The sequence below is a fragment of the Cicer arietinum genome, chromosome 5 (genome assembly GCF_000331145.2).
Source record: "Cicer arietinum cultivar CDC Frontier isolate Library 1 chromosome 5, Cicar.CDCFrontier_v2.0, whole genome shotgun sequence".
NCBI lineage: Eukaryota > Viridiplantae > Streptophyta > Magnoliopsida > Fabales > Fabaceae > Cicer > Cicer arietinum.
In genome coordinates this window covers 47,100,438-47,112,724 of record NC_021164.2, presented here as the reverse complement: position 1 = coordinate 47,112,724, position 12,287 = coordinate 47,100,438, and the positions used below count along the sequence as shown (strand labels likewise).

General features: G+C 30.0%; 1 long non-coding RNA gene across 1 annotated transcript; it reads left to right on the top strand.

The window, feature by feature from the left end:
- The first annotated feature begins 10,147 nt into the window (after nt 1-10,147).
- LOC101515767 (uncharacterized) lies at nt 10,148-12,009 on the top strand. The gene is made up of 3 exons (XR_001143857.3): nt 10,148-10,291; nt 11,309-11,468; nt 11,728-12,009. It is a non-coding gene; the product is annotated as an uncharacterized lncRNA (long non-coding RNA).
- Nucleotides 12,010-12,287: the final 278 nt, after the last annotated feature.

The following is a 12,287-nucleotide window of genomic DNA, read 5'->3' as shown; positions in this document are numbered from 1 at the left end:
TCGGTCAACAAAAAACACATGTTAAAAATGCAGAGACAGAAAAAATGCAATTATTAAAAAATAAAAATCACACAGCCGATCGAACGACGACAACACGTGTGTGTGGTGGCCAGTTTGAATGTCTTCTCTCTCCTTCACAAAATTGGGTACCTCTTGGAGAACACTCTAAAGGTCATACCTCCTTCTTATAAACACTACTTGTGTGATATATCTCATATATGAGACTTCTTCATTTTTTCAATTCACACAACATTAACTCTAAGTTTTAACACTTAGTGCTTAAGTTCCAACATAATTTTCAACAATTCTCCCCTTTAATTAAATTTTTTTTTTCTCCTGAAATAGCATCAAACATTTTTATAAGATTGTGCATAAATAGAGGTTTCTTCTAACTTGAACCTTTGCATGATACGTAAGATTAAGATTCAACAAGATGACTCGTAGTCTTGAACTCTATCTTTGACATCAAACTCACACACAACTTTTTCATATGGTATATTATCAGAAGTTCGTGCATTAATGACCCTGTATGTCTATCATAGTATTCACATAGTAAACTCTGCCTCAAAGTTCCACAGGAAATGTCCCCACTTCCATATTCACATATGTGAGTCTATCAAGAGTACTCTCGTAGCTAGGTACTCCACTCCACATACAATATATATCTCATTAAGAGTCTCTATTACCTCAACCTTTCATCTCTTCAGGAAGTATGCTTCTTTGATTTATAATAACATGTTCATCTGATATCACTTCACGACTTATATTATCCATTGAACATATTTCTTGGAATCTCCAATCTTTTAGGTTAGGTTACCATCATGAGTGACTCTATGATCTATAGGAAATTGTCTCATCCTTTTGGATATGTTTAGGACTTTCTCTCTAGCTAATCATTTCGTCAAAGTATCTGCTTACTATTGCAATAATAGTTCTGAATTTTTTCAATAATCACAATGGATCAACACAGGTGGCATTGATTTTTCCCACAAAGAAATCTCAGCTAGCAAACATCTCAACCAGCTCGCGTCTTCACTTGCGGTTGCTAGTGCCATCATTTTTAGACTCCATAGTGGAATGAACCGATATCGTTTATTTCCTCGATTTCCAAGATACAACTCTTCCAACTATGCAAAATATATAGCCATTGGTCGCTTTGGAATCATATGATAAAGTGTTCCAATCAATATCAATGTATCCTTCAATGATAGTAGGAAATAATTGATAATGTAATTTGAGATTTATGGTCTTTTTAGGGTATGTCATGATTCTCTCTCAATAGTGTGTCAATTTTCCATAGTAGGTCTACTGGTAAACCTACACAGTAGTCCCACGACGTAAGCAATGTTAGGACTAGTACAGTTAGTGGCATACCTGAGGCTACCAATGATTCTCGCATATTCAGTTTGTCTAACACATTCACTAGTGTTTTTCAAAAGATTCTCACTTGGATCATATGGTGTGCAAGCAGGTTTCTCACTTGTATTTCTTTAATATATTTTCAATATATAGTGAGAATGATCCAAAGAAATTCAATTTTCTGACATAATAATCTTGATTCCAAAGATTACACTCGTTTCTCTGATCTTTCATAACAAATATGTTACACAACAATGACTTTACAATATTTATAACATGAATGTTTGAACCAAATATGATTAAGTCTTCTACATAAAGACATATGATAGTGCAAATTCCATTTTCATATTTGCAATAAATACATTTGTCACTTTCATTTACTTTAAATTCATTTGATATAATCAAGTTATCAAATTTTGCATGTCATTGCTTAAGAGCTTGTTGAAGACTATACAAAGACTTAACTAACATAGATACTTTGTTTTCTTGTCCATAAACCACAAAACCTTCAAGTTGCTCCATATAGATTTCTTCTTCCAAGTCACCATTTAAAAAACAGTTTTGACACTCATTTGGTATACCGCCAAGTTATGAATAGCATCAAGTGAAATTAGTAGCCTAATGGATATAATTTTAGAGATCGGTGACAAAGTGTCAAAGAAATCTATATTTCTTTGTCTAAAACATTTGACTACAATGCGAGCCTTGTATTTATCAAGAGTTTCATCACGTTTTAGTTTCTTTTTCAAAATCTATTTACAACCTATCATATTGCAACAAGGAGACAAGTCTACTAAATGCCAGCTCATGTTAGACTCTAGAGAATCTATCTCATTATTTATAGCTTCTTGCCACATATATGCATCAAAAGATGGCAAAGCTTCTAGAAGATTTGAAGTATCATCTTCCTAATGTATATGTTGTATAATCAAGTCCAAAATATTTAGCAACTCTTGCTCTCTTACTTCTTCGAGGTTCTATTTCACCTTGTTTGTTGCTTTTAGTACTCCTAATCACGGAAACGTGACTTGCTATGGTGCCCCCATTATTTCTCGATTGGAAAGGGAATTTGTTTGCATAAAAGTCAACATCATTTGACTATATGATCGCTTTAGCATTTAGGTCATAAAATCTATACGCTTTGTTGTCTACTACTTACCCAATGAATACACATTCATAGGCTCTACTAGAGAGTTTAACTCACTTGGGATAAGGGATTCTGACATAAGTTAGACAGTCTCAAATTCGAAGATAAGACAAGTTGAGTTGTCTTTTCTTCAAAATCTCATAAGAAGATGTTTTACTTTTAGATTTGGAAACTCTATTGAAAACATAGCAAACACACAATAAAATTTCACCCCACTAATGAAATGCAACACTAGAGTTAAACACAATAGCAAAAACAAGTTCAACAAGAGATTCTTTCTTTTAGCTCTATTATTCATTTCAGGGGAATATGGTGCAGTTGTTCCATGTAAAAATTCATGTAGCTTATAAAAGTTATTAAACAAACTAGAATTATACTATATATGTTCCTCTATCACTACGAAACCTCTTAACCTTTCTACAAAATTGATTTTTAATTTCAGTTAAAAAAATCTTAAAACATATCAAACACTTCACTTTTATTTTTCATTAGATATACAAAGTTGTAGTCATAATAATCATCAATAAAAGTGATAAAATAACGTTTTTCATTTCTCCTATCAAGTTTACACATATCAGAGTATATTAAATGCAACTAACTATTGATTTATGTGAATTCTTTTTTATTTAACGTTGACTACAAAAACCACATTTTATTTAAACACACGTTTGTTCACATGACAGGGTCTAGTATGTCAAATATTAAAATCACACAACATGTAAGCAATATGAGACATTTTATTAATTTCAAGATTCAACTTAAACATTCATCGGTGACATACCATTTGCCAACAAAAATACCATTTGACTGTCTTGCACCATGTTACTGTTGTTTTTGTTTGTTTGTTGTGAGAAAAGCACAGCACAAAGTTGTTTGTTCCTTGGGCCTTTCTGCCTATGTCATCTCATCCTCAATCTTCTACTTCATGCAATGCTGATAGTAAGAGGGACAATATACCTTTGACTCAACAATGGAATACTTTTGCTCAAGCGCTTAAGAATACATGTGATGTGTCGTATAATTAGTTACCATGTTTTTGGTTAAAAAGGAATGATATCACTATTACAACGTCGGAGGCTGAATATCATGCTGACATTGAATCTTGCAAAAATCACCTACATGTTCAGATGATTCTAGCAAAAAGGGGATGCTCCCATGAAGATGGATCCATTAAAGGCTAAATTAAGTGATATATGGAAACCTTTAGGTTGATGGGATATATTTTGCTAATAAAGAGTTACTGTGAGTTCTATTTCTCCTTTATAGAAGATCTTTGTAGTGTGAGAATTATAGTTTTTTGGAGTATTAAACCAGGTTACATTCTTTTGTTCTCGTAGACACCAGACTTTAACCCGAATATACAACTTCAAACAAACAAGTGTACATTGTTGGATTAGAATTACTCCCTCCAATCCCAAAATAATTGTCACATTTGTAAATAATATTTGTCTCAAAATAATTGTCACTTTCACTTTTCAATACAACTTTAATTACTTTATTCCTATTGTAGACTCTAATTAATGTTTTTACATCACTATGAAGTTATTATTCTCCGTTTTGCATTTATGACAACGAAAATAAACCAATAGTCATATGGGTAGTTTGGTAAAATCACTGTTCTCTTTCATTCATTTATCATATTTTCTTAATATGTGTGAAATGGTTAACTACTAAGATTATTTTAGGACAAAGAGAGTAATAGTTTAGCGCAAGAACATTGGAGACCTAAGATTATTTTTGTGATTGTTGTTTTTGGCCATTATTCTCGTGGAAAGAACAGACTTTGAATTGTATGTTAGCATTGAATATGAAAACCTACCAAATTTTTGTTATGGTTGTCAAGCAATTGGTCATTCTAGAGCTAATAGCAAAAACATAAATCTGCAAGTGCCTGATGGTACTATTTTAGATGACCAAAATGCCGCCAAAGAAAAGAAATTGTCACATCGGAAAACTATTGCATTTTATGTGATTAAAGGAGACATCAATGCAACAAGACCTACCTCAATCATTGATAAGAGGGGTCAATCAGCTCATCTGAATGACAATGATATTAATAAAAATGAACATCATCGTAGAGATGCAGCAGACGATACAAAACATAATGCATAATCTAACAGTGAAGGAACCAAAACATAATGCATAATGCCTCTTTTTGAATGCTAGAGAATTTCCCTACCCATCCATAAAGATGGTCCTAAAAAATTAGTGTCTTTTCCATAAACCTAATTTTATGTTCATATCTTATTTGTGGTGTGTATGTGCTCTCCATATTCAACCTACTATTGTTGTTATTTTTTATAAGCATAACCCTTTTTTTTTCTCACGAAAATCACACTATTGGTTTTTCAGCTATTTATGTTAGTTACTTGAGTTGAATAAAGTTTGATTTTAAAAAATCATTTAAAAAATGTTTGAGTCGCACAATGAAAAATCAAGTTTTAAATGTGATGATCATATGCATTAAGCGTATTCGATATTCGTATTGAACTGCTGATAGTATTGAAATCAAACAACACAAATCATATGAAAACTAATACAAGAAAACATAAAATTTGATTGAAGTAGTTCAAAAAAGATTTTGATTTTTCAATCAAATTTACAAAGATCTCAAACTAAAGACTCAATGAATCACAATTAATAGAGACACTAACATATCAAAATTTTCAATGTAAAACACATAATATCATTCAACACATGAAATCAAGACAAGATTCTAAATCAAAAAAATTTAATAACAACCTTTCTACCAATTTGCACTAAAACAAAAATTAAAGAGTAAGGGAAAAAAAGAATCACACAATGATTCAAACAAATTATGCTACCCCATCCTCGCATGTAGAGTACGTTTTGTCCCCCCGATAATTCATATTAAGAATATACACCTCAACAATAAATTTACCCTCATTGTTGTTTCTCGCTTAAAAATTTGACTGTAAACTCAACTTAATCACGTAAGAGTTTTTAATCTATGATATGATCTTGAATGATTTAGTATGAGGAATGGGTGAAAGCATTCTTGTGTTAAAAATGATTACAAAACCTTTTATATGATGCATGAAAAAATTAGGCCAATGAAAAATATTTTAGCCGAGAATTACCCTCTTTGTAATTGCCATAACAACCTTAAAACTGTCAAATTTCCAGATTGCAAGACTGGTAAGTCGATTCACACACCACGTTAATCGATTTACACATGTTTGAAAATTCAATTTTGAAGTATGAATTTACACATGTTCGCAAGGGTGGTGCTTTAGTTGAAAGAATATTAGATCAAACTATTGTTAACGATTCATGGATTAATCTCTGGACAATAGCTATTTTTTGCACTCTCATAAATCTAAATCAGACCATTATCCTCTCCTATTGCATTTTTCTAAAGACGGTCGAAAATTCCATTCATCTGTCAAAATACTGCGAACTTGGACCAGTCATCCTGATTGTCTTCAATTGGTCAATGAAGTTTAGGTAGCTAACATGATTGGTTGTTCTATGAGGATCCTTTCTGAGAAGCTCAAGCATCTTAAAGAGTGGAAGATATATGTGTTTTTGATGATATTGAGCTGAATGTTAAAAAAGTTATTGAACATTTAGATTACGTCAAAGCTCAAATTAATAATACTGGTTATTCTTATGACCTTTTTTTTTTCTAGGAAAAGTGTGCCTAATCGAATACGAAGAGATCCCGAGGTTATCTAGAAGAATTTTGGAAGAAAAATAAATGCAAGCTCAACTGGCATTAAGGGGGACCGCATTACTCGTTATTTCCACAAATTGAAAAAAGTTTGTAATGTCTCTAAAGGTCATTTTCTTCATAAGGGTGGTATAGTGATTACTGAGCCCAATTCTATTGAGCATCATGTGGTGTCCAACTTTGAAAATATTTTCTCTACTGTCAATAACTGCATTCATAATGAGTCTTTGACTTCAATTCCTATTAGGTATGCCTATGTTTCCTATGAACTTTGATGGGGCTTTAGGACTAGATGGTTTTGGTGCCTTATTTTACCAAAGCTTTTGAAAGGTGATCTCAAAGGACGTTATCACCGTTGTCCACCAATTCCTCATCTTTGGTTTATTTTGTAATTTAATTCTAACTAGATTATAGCCGGCATGTTGCACGGATATTAATTAATTAATTTAATAAGATTTATAAATAATATTTTATATATTATAAATATAGTTCTCTTATAATATTACTTTATTGATTTGTAATAATTGAGTATAATGAGAAAAATCATATTTATCGCAATTCTCTAATTTAATTTTGTAAAACCTTTTGTAAAATTCGCACAATAACTTATAATATTGGATGATTGTTTTTCATTTTGTACTTTGATTGTCAATTTGTTTTTCAACATATAATGGTATTTGTATTTATGATTGATGTAAAAAGTTAAAAATATGATTGAATATTTAATATTTTTTATTTTAAAGAATGTTAATGTACATTAACATTATATTGTAGCGTAGTTTAAATTTATTTGTTTTATTAGCATGATGTTTAAATTGCGAACATGAGAAATTGTCGTAAAGAAATTTTTTTATTGGATATATTTCATCAAAAATTTGAAATTTATTTTATTAAAGATTTACATGTACTTTAAATATAATTTTAGGTATTTAAAAGTTTTAACTAATTGTTTATGCAATTGAATCGTAGTTATGTTGATATGTACAAAAAATAGATTCTATTGAAAACTAATTTAATTTTATGCAATACTTAATTTTTTATTTATTTTTTAACATTCAAATTTTCATTATAATAAAGAAATTTAAAATCAAAAATAGCATTCAATTACAAATAAATAATTTAATTGATGAAAGTTGAGTGTTAACATATTTTTTCAGAATACATGTATAGTAAACTTATCTTTTATAATATATATATATATTATAATTTTAAAAAAATTCGTATATTTTAATAATTAGAAGTATCTTTTTTAATAATATATATTATCTTTTGTTTAATAATATATATATTTTATGATTAGTTTTAATAAATTTGTGTATTTTTTATCAAATAGAATATATATTTTTATTTTATAAAATAGTAATAGTAATATTAATAATATTATATGATTATTTAATTTATTTATTCGCAAAATTCATTTGATATTTTTATTAAAAATATTGAAAATGAAAAAACTATTTGTAAAATTATACGAGTATGAAATGTTATGACTTGCTTGGTTTCTTAAAAGATGTTATTATGAGTAAAGTATCTATAGCTTACCATATGGTAGATATTGAAATTTTGAGGTATAGAAATATATATGAATATGAATCTATGTCCTTGAACGTATATAGATTTTCATTATATAAATCTATTGTGAAATATTAATAGTTTTCAAACAAAAATGTATAACTAAAGGTTCTCAAAAAGCTCACTATAGTTGTTATATATAGAAATCATGAGAAAAACTTACATACAATATTGTAACTTGATATAAAAAAAAAAATCTTTCACTCTTACCCTTGAATATGTAATTGAATGGGCATAAGTGAGATGACCATATATATTAGTGACAACCAATATTGTTCGATTAATTTAAGTTTTATAAGTATAATATAATAATAGTTGTGATAGATTTAGATATAACATCAATGTTTATAAAAATTGTTAAACATAATAATATTATAAAAAAATGCATAATAAGATGACAACAAAATAAATTGTGGATTTATTTTATGTTTACAATTCGATAATAATCTAAATAAGATTTCACGATTTCGAAGAATTATCGCGAAGGGAGGTTGTCCCTTTCTTTGGAGAGAGCAATATAATCTTTATTGATTTATACCGATTTATTATCGTTACATGGTGAGATAATACAAAGAATTTGCCAAATAACATTTATGACAATATTTATGAGTGATTAGGTGGTTTTTTTCTATTGAAATAATTGTGTATGAACATTTTCAAAGAGTTACTACAGAGAGCCGTCGAAAAAGATGATTTTGAATCGAGACTCGGCTAGACTGTCGCTATGACAAAGCAGAAATGGGCGATGTTGCCACTTTCTTTAAACCGAGGTGGTTTAAACCGATTTATTACCGTTACCATATTGAGATCAAACAAAGAATTAGAAAAAGAGCATTTATGACGATATTTATGAGTGATTAGGTGATTTTTTTTCATTGAATTTAATGAGAAATTGATTTTTCAATGTATGAAATCATTACTGACCCCTAAGTGAAATAATTGTGCATGAAAGCAAGATTGATACTCATAAGTGTAATTGATAGTGTAAAATATTACCCATAATAAAAAAATGCATTATAAAAAAATATTTTACAAAAATATAATGAGAATGAATGAGTAATTGACTTTTTAACGTATAAAATCATTGAATAATTGTGTATGAACATGAAAGTAGGATTGATAACGTAAAATATTAATCATATAATTGATTGACATAAATTGAAAGTAATAAGAAATGCCTAATAATATTATAAAATAATTTATAAAAAAAAGCATAATTAAATAACAACAAAATAGATTTGAGGGTTTGTGTTATGTATACAATTTGATAATAATTTTGGTAAGATTTTACGATTTCGAAAAGTTACCGCGGATGGATCTAATTGTGTCTGAAGGTGAAAGGAGGATTGATAACTTAATTGATAGTGTATAATATTACTCATAATAAAAAAATGCATTATCAATATGTTATAGAAAAATGTAATGAGAATCAATGAGTAATTCAAATTTTAACGTATGAAATAATTGTGTATGAACATGAAAGTAGGATTGATAACCTCTAATAATATCATAAAATAATTTATAAAAAAAAATGCATAATCAGATAACAATAAAATAAATTTGAGGGTTTGTGTTATCTATACAATTTGATAATAATCTTGGTAAGATTTCACGATTTTGAAAAGTTACTCCGAAGGGACGTAATTGTGTATGAAGGTGAAAGGAGGATTTATAATGTAATATAATTGATTGACATAAATTGAAAGTAATGAGAAATGTATAATAATGGTATAAAAAAATGTATTAAAAAAATGCATAATAAGATGACAACAAAATAGATTTGGAAGTTTGTTTTACGTATAAAATTTGATAATAATCTAGGTAAGATTCCACGATTTCGAAGAGTTACTGCGGAGAGACATCGAAGAAGATGATTTCGAATTGTGAATCGGCGAGATGGTCGATGATGACGAAGTAGATGCGAACTGTGGAGGGACTTTGCCACTTTTTTTTGGACCGAGAGGATGATTGTGAATCGTGAATCGGTGAGGCGGTTGAAGATGAGGAAGCAGAAGCTGACTGCGGAGGGACGTTACCACTTTTTTGGACCGCGGGGGGACATCGCTGAGGATGGGGAAGCAAAGAAAGTTGGAGGATCTTAGCGACGAAGTGAATACATTAGAATCGAGAAGAATAAACTGTTGGAGGATATTAAGATGAAGGAGAAAGTGTTTAAAAAAATTAGGGATTAGAATGATTAAAAGATGAAAAAATTATTTACAAACTAAGTAGAAAAAAATGAAACACAACACACAAGAGAAAACTCTCTAATAAGAGTGTGATATATCTGTACACGTTGTACACGTGGCAGCAATAGAGTGAGGGAATTTATTTTAAATATATATAAAAGATATTGTGGTCTTGCTTCTCAAGCTTGCAAGGGCTTGCCAAATTGGACAATTTTGTTCTATTACACTTGCTAATTTTTAAGTTCAACGTTATCACAAAGGTCCTTCTAGGTAGATTAGCAAAAATTGTCCACAATATCATTTCTTCCTCTTAGTGAGGTTTCATCAAAGGTCGTAATATCTCTGATTAATCTTCTAGATAAAAAATCCTTTGGTGGTAACATTGCTTTAAAAGTTTATATATCTAAGGCTTTTGATATAGTAGAGTAGAATTTTTTGCTTCAAGGTCTTCATGCTTCTGGATTTGATAATAAATTTTTCAACTGGATTTCAACTATTTTTTGTTCTGCTGAGTTATCTTTTTCTATTGATGGAAAGGCGTTGGGCTTCTTCTCTTGCAATAGACACGTGCATCAACGAGATCTTCTATCTCCTTTGTTATTTTATATTGTTGAAGATGTTCTTAGTTAGGCTATTTTGAAGATGGTTAATGATGGAAGGCTCAGATGACCATCCCCTAGGGAGATAAGATTCCCTCTCATGTTCTATATGACGATGTCATGATCTTTTGCAGTGGCATACAAAACAATACTACCTCCATTTTCGCTTTGTTTCAACAATATGGTGAAATTTATAGTTAATTGGTCAATCTTAGTAAATCTACCCTATATCTCGGTGCCATCTCTAGGACTTGTTTGGAGTTCCTTGCCTCTCTTCTTGGTTTCTCAGTTAGCACTCTTCCATTTATCCATCTTAGTATTCCTATTTTCAAAGGAAAACCCATGCTTCTCTATTTTCAACATATTGTTGATAGCATCAAATCTAAATTAGTTGCTTAGAAGGCATGTGTTTCCTATTGCTAGGAAAGTTCAATTAATTAAATATGTCATTCATGATATGCTTGTCTATAGCTTTTTGGTCAATGTATGACCTATTATTCTCCTTAAAATTGTGTGGTCTGGCGATGTTTCCACTAGCTAGGAAATTGGTCATAATGGCTTGGCTAAGCTTTGCACTCCTACTGTTGAGGGTGGTCTGGGTTAAAGATTGTTAAAGGCTATTAATCATACTGATATATTGAAACTCTGTTAGCATATTTATACTTCTCATAGTTGGACTATTTTTCTCTGAGCTAGAGTTCTTCATAAAGGCTCTCCCATCGCTTATCATATTTCCTTTTCTATTTAGGCCATTATTAAAAGCATGCACTCTATTGTGCTGAGTAATTTTGCTTGGTAAATTGGGGATGGTAGAAAGGCGAATTTTTGGACGGACTTATGGATTGATCGTCATTTGTTCTCTCTTCTCGACATTCCTTCTAATCTTCAAGATAATCTTAAAGGCTAAGGTTAGTGATAACTCTTCATTATATGTATATTTTTCCACTATTTTTAGTCTTATTTATCTTTAATCATTAGTTAACTTAAGAATATATTTTGTTGATTCTAGTTCTTGGATTTAATACAACAATTATGTTATTATTTCCTTCATTAAGTAGAGATTTTTTTTGTAGTTTGTGTTGTTTCTTTTTTTAAATGCGGTGTTGAATTTTGGGGAGGAACCAACATGATCTATGTGAAGTAATTCAATCATATTTGGAGTTGTAGATGTCCAATTGGAATCAAATCAAGTGCAAAATTAAAGCTAAGATCCATAGTTACAACTTTCACGAAGACACCGAAACCAAATTTGTGCCCTAGCAGAGAAGCTCAAAGATGGCTGTTTCTAACACCATTGAAGGAGTTTTATCAAGAATCATTCATGAATCTTTCCTGTAATTCTTCTTTAATCTCTATATTTTGTATCTATGTCATGAGTAACTAAACCCTAATTGTTAGGGATGCATGAAACAACATGGAACCCTTAAGTTTATTGAATTATTTTTCTCATCTTTGTGCTTAATGTTTTTATTGCTTGATCAACTTCAAAAAAAATTACGATTCGTACTTTGAAACGAAAATGGACTTTACGAATGTTTGAGATGAGAAATTCATGATATTGTAGTCTAAGGATAGATGCAGGTCATGAAACCAATTGAATTAGTTGTAGAGGCAGTAGTTTAATAAGATAATTCTTGTGTTGTAAGACTTAATTCTAATCTTAAATCCATTAAGGAATTAAGAGTTAGTTTGGAATTAAAGGTTTTGTCACTAAGACATTAGGGAAA